We start from the raw sequence: 5,698 nt of genomic DNA on the forward strand, positions 1-5,698 counted from the left end.
ACTTTCCCAGTTGATATTAAATTTTCTTTTTTCTTCATTCAAAGAACGTCGTCTTTTAACAGGTAATAACATAAATAAATTAAGCCGTTTATGATAATTACTTTTAATAGAGGTTAACCATTATATAAAAATAGAATTTTATTTATATGAATATTTTTAATTATTATTTAGGGTTTTTCTTGATTAATTAACACTATGAGCATTATATTTAAGATTAATTGCTCGATGACCTAATTGTGCCCACGGCCGCACATTTATTGACTCACGGCCGCACTTGCGCACCCCTGCTTTAGATCATCCATAAACAGTAAGTGATTTGTTGTATATGTAATACAACCCTGATCTTGGTTATTAATCATCACTTTTGGGTACTTAGCATTCAGAATTCTACTAAGAGGATCCATCACCAGGGCAAAGATTTGAGGTGACAAGGAATCACCCTGGAGTATGCCTCTTTCCAATTTTACCTCTCCGATTTCATTATGATTCAGAATTAGCTTTATTCTCCACTTCGTTACAAGGTTCTTCACAAAATTCACAATCCAGCTAGGGAGTCCGGAGTTTTCAAGCACCTGGAACAGAAAGTCGTGATCTACCGAATCGAACGCTTTCTTTACGTCAATCCAGGTAGAAAACAAATTATTTCCGTTTTGCTTGTGAATGCACCGGTTAAGAATTGCTTGTTCCTTTGCCCCTTGACACATTCGCCGAGTTCCCAATTGATTATCGGCAATCAGATTATATGCCTCAATATAATCTCCCAACTTCCTGTTAACACATTTCGTTGCAAGCTTATATAGGTTAGACATACAAGTAATTGGTCTCAAATCTTTGGGTCCTTGACAAATATCTTTCTTTGGGATGAGATATGTGATTCCAGTGTAGAACCACTCATCCGGTATGTATTCACCATGGATTATCTTGACTAGTTCTTCACACAAGTGATCATGGATTGAGGTCATTTTTTTAGAAAGAAATTATACACCCCATCACAACCGCTAGCTCTCCAGTTTGGGAGTTGTTTAATTGTTTCAAGGATGCTTTCTTTACTAAACTCTGCAAATGTATCCTCTGCCCATGTCACTCTCTTGTTAATATGTAACACATTATCGCTCTTCTCATTTCTACTCCATATTTTTTTCCAATATGAAAAACATTCACTGTTATTAAACATGAACTCTGCACTCTTTCTCTCATCATTTAAACTGCGATAGAAACAACGCCGATTCAATTCAAAAAACCAATTCTGTTTCCGAAATTCTTTTCTTGCATCATGGAGTCGAAGTTTCTTCTCAACAATCTTTATTTCGTCTCCAATGCAAGCAGAAATTCTTCCAAGTTCTCCTTTCTTTGCCTTTCGATATCCATATTCACTCAGCGTATCCCTCGTTGCATTATCAAACTTCAAACTTCCTTTTTGATCAATAAGTGTATTAGTCTGTTCGTATTGTTCTTTAAGTTTAATTAGTTTTGCTTCCATTATTCCTTTCCAGTTGTTATTCTTAGGAGAGTATTTTGTGAGAGCTTGGTATGTCAGCTGTGCAGCATAAACGATATCGGTGATATCATTCAAATTGACAGGAGGGTTGGTCTTTATATATTCATTAATCACTGCATTTATTCCAGACAATATTTCTTTTTTAAGTAGTTGATATGGGACTTTTTTGGTCGGCTTTCGTTTTTTTCTAGAGATAGATTTTACTTGCCCTATTTGGGAAGAAAATTCAATTGAGCAATCTCTAAAATTAGAGATTTCAGTCTTGTGATTCTTTTCTTGATCCAATGGAGAGTTAGACTTTGTTCCCGTCATCTTAGCCAGACTCTTCACATTCGCCACAGATTTGGACGTGAGGAACTTTTCGTTAAAAGCCTGAGTAAACATAGGCCATCCACCACGTGGTATTCTTTTGAATCTTGCTCGAGAAACGTTAACCACTTCATTCGCCCATTTGATCATGTCCACCTGCGTTACTTGATCGATGATAGCCCGTAGAGTTAACAGATTAGCAGGACAATCCGGTTGCGACACCGAATTTGGAGGGGGAATATCAGATTCTTGCGTTCCAAGCTGCCCACGGACCACACGATCTACGTTATTATTGGTTTCTCTTTCATTATCTTACGTAGATAGGTCCATTGGAAATGTTTCATTAGACCCAGTAGAAACAAACATGCACGTAACAACCAATAATATTTTATAGTTGAAACATGAACTTACAATATAGATTAAGTATTTCTTTTTATATACAAATGACTGAATACATAAAATTATTTATATTCAAAAAAATCAGAAATTTTATTTTTTTTAATTAATTTTCTTAACATTTCCCCAATTCGCATAATATTTTCATGATCATCTATATCTGCATTTACCTGAGAAGCATAAGTTTTAATAATCTCTAAAGCTCTGAAAGCTTCTGAGAGATCAACTTTTTTCTCATTTGATTCCTCTTCAATAATTGTTTCCTAAGTATAATTATAAATAAAATCACTAACTGATTGAACTTTTTTTGACTGTAATGTACCAGCTTGTTCAGATTTGTCTAAAAATTCCATTAGCTCTTCATTTTCAGTATATCCGTAATCAACAAATTCACTATAAGTTGGATCGTCAATTTGACCTTGGACTGAAATTTTCTTAACTTGACACCATTTCGTAATTTAAACTTTTCTAGCCACCCACGACTTTCTTTGAATTCTGGAAAATTTTTTCCAAATTTAAGAGCTTTTGCAATTAACATTGAATCTGATAGAATTGCTCCACTAGATTCCATTAAGTTAATCCATGTTATCATCGCTACATCAATTTCATTAAATTTGAGTTTTGGAATTCTCGTTATGTTTAATTTTTTGATGTCAGTCCTATTCAAAAGGTCCGATTTTGATTTAAGGTCGTTTATAGTTCTCGGAGAAATTTTCTTTTTTAACCGTGAAGAAAAAATCCTGGAAATTTGAGGTGAACGAATGGGTTGTCAGAAATATAACGTAGTATAGAAATTTTTTCGTTGATAGAAAGTCTAACACAACGACGCATCACAAAAATACAATTTAACGTGTAATGAGAATTTTAAAATGTTAATTAATTTAACTTACAATTAGATAAAAAAATTATTTTTCATAATACTTGAGGAGCGGATTCGAGAAACAAGCGGATTCAAGAATCATTCATAGGAAATTTCAAATTTTTGATTAAAACAAGCGGATTCGAGAAGCAGCGGATTCGAGAGGTTTCACTGTAATTAAATTCACATTTTTGTTTGTTCATTTTATTTAACCCAAGAATGTGTTAAAAGATTAATCAATGAAAAGGCCAGCGGCCGGACGGATTGCCAAACTGTTCCCCCGGATAACGGCGATCAAGAACTGTTGGAAAACCCAGTCCACCTTCCGAGGATCTTCAGTGCGCATTGAGATTTGTGTCTTGAGCTTGCGGAGGAATTTTTCCGTCTTTGAATTAAGAGCACCCGACGTCTCCACCGCTATCGACAACACGAAAAACTCATCCGAAATGGCAGAATATTTGGTTAGCTTTAAATCTTCAACCTGCTTAGCAGCAGATTTAGCCTCTAGAGCACACGAAGTTAAATGTGAAGCAGAAAAAGTGTCCCAGCAGGTTGCATCCCATACGAAGACTTTTCCGCCCTCAAAAGGGAAAAGGGTCATCCCAACAGAACGTTCCCGTCACCGCGGTCAAGACCCGGTGGTTCGAGGACCGAAGGAAATCCCGCCGAATTAAGGGCCCTCCGTATGATGTCATTCAAAGCAGAGTGTTTTGGAAACCATCCGGCACTCCTCCTGCACGATAAAGGATGCAAACCGAAAGGCTCAACAGGGCAGCCACAACGATACACGTGCGGGACACATTGCCTTAGCTCGAGGCGCAGAGAGATTCCAATTTTTACCGATTCATCGTCGAGGAGAGTGCCAGATGGGGCGTTCGGGAATGCTCGAGCAGCAGATTGAAAGTTTGCTTGCATCCTATTCGATCCCAGTTTCGTTGAGACATTTGATCTTCCGGAAAGTCAAGACCTTGTTTCCTCCAGACTTTGCTGAAATGAACCACATTTGTGTCCAAGGAAAATTCAGAAAAGGAGCGTAGAATTTCCATGACAAGGGTGTGAATCACCAGCAGTTAAAAAAACATAAACTCTCAGCCACGGCGGCGAATCACGTAACAAGTATTGCAATGGATGTTGGGGCAATCAATAAGCGACTGAATGAAGAAAGTAGCCACCACGAGACATCAGTGGAACTTGTCAAACACACGAAAGCTGTATCCTGGCCTATGAATCTGGCAGAAAGAGGCGGATCGACAGCAAAGAAGAGATAATGAAGTTGAGATGTGTGTCAGCTTGTGGAATATTGAGTGAATATAAGAATGGGGGCCAACGGATATATTGTCCAGGATGAGTTTGGCAATGAAAATAGAGTGTTTGTTGTGGAGTACTCCTTTGGTGTCGCCACGGACTGTTCCGCCATTTCTATTGTCTTGTGAGGCATCTCCTTCACTTCACAGTAAAAAACCGCCAAGTTGAAGAAAGGCCCTAGTCGGTTGAGGTTGTCGGGCTGCAGAGAGAACAGAGACAATTAATGTGCTTACGAATAGGCCTCTAAGATTTGTATCACCTCCTCTACACATGTAAAATGGGAGATTTTCTTGGTGGGGTCGACTATTTCCGTCTTGTAGCAGAGATGGTCGTCGACTGTCTTGTAGTATTACACCCTAATCTCGGGTGAGTGAGATTGGTGGGGCAGTCCAACACAATACTGCAAACTTCTTCCCTCTCCTTCTCAATCATTCCATTTATCAGACATCTCGTCAATCGATTTCAGCAGTCGGTGTGACGTAGGTGGCATCCAATCAGTGTTTTGTAGGTAATTGAAACCAGGCATTTCTCCTCTTGCTCAATTCTCTACAATTCCTTTGTTAATCATCTTGACTGCTTCCGAAACAGAAACCACTGCGACACCGCTTGCCTAAAATTTTTTCTTATATGCTATCCGTGGATTAGCACTGCTTGGATGGACGTAAATAATACACAATCTCCCTCTGCTTTAATAAATGTGGCATTCCAGCAAAAATATATGATTTAAACGACAATGATGAAAAAAATAGTGTTCTATCTTTTTGTGAATAGAGACGGAGTAGGTTTAAAAGTATTACAAAGTGTTCTATCTCCTATATCGAAAGATTATTTGTTCAAGGCCCGACGAGAACATACATTCTGGCACTTGTAATGAAAAAGACACTAGAAAGCATAGGAATGGGAATTAATATGCCTAATAAAGAAGTCATTACGGCAGTTGTTTGCAATGACAAACTAATAATGCGAAAACCCCAGATGAAACAAATTGACAAATTATAAATGACTCTGAGCATGAAAGTAAATGTGGAAATAATGAGTTATGGAGTCCCCTAAGATGAGAAAAATTTCCAAAAACTAGGATCAATAATTACTTAATTTCTTATTATTTTTGGTTTTGGATTTAGTTAATAAAGTTTTTAATTTATTTGTTGTCTAACCAATGAGTTATTCGCAATAAAATATTAGCTTTAATTAGAATGCTTTCACTTGTCCTACTTTTTGTTCACGTAGTGGTCCAAAGAGACTGTGATTTAACAGAAGAGTTTTTGAAAAATTGCTTATTTGAATTAGAGATTTGGAATACTGTGAATTCAATGGAGAAAATGCTGCAG

This window comes from Octopus sinensis, unplaced genomic scaffold (genome assembly GCF_006345805.1).
Source record: "Octopus sinensis unplaced genomic scaffold, ASM634580v1 Contig11657, whole genome shotgun sequence".
Taxonomy (NCBI): domain Eukaryota; kingdom Metazoa; phylum Mollusca; class Cephalopoda; order Octopoda; family Octopodidae; genus Octopus; species Octopus sinensis.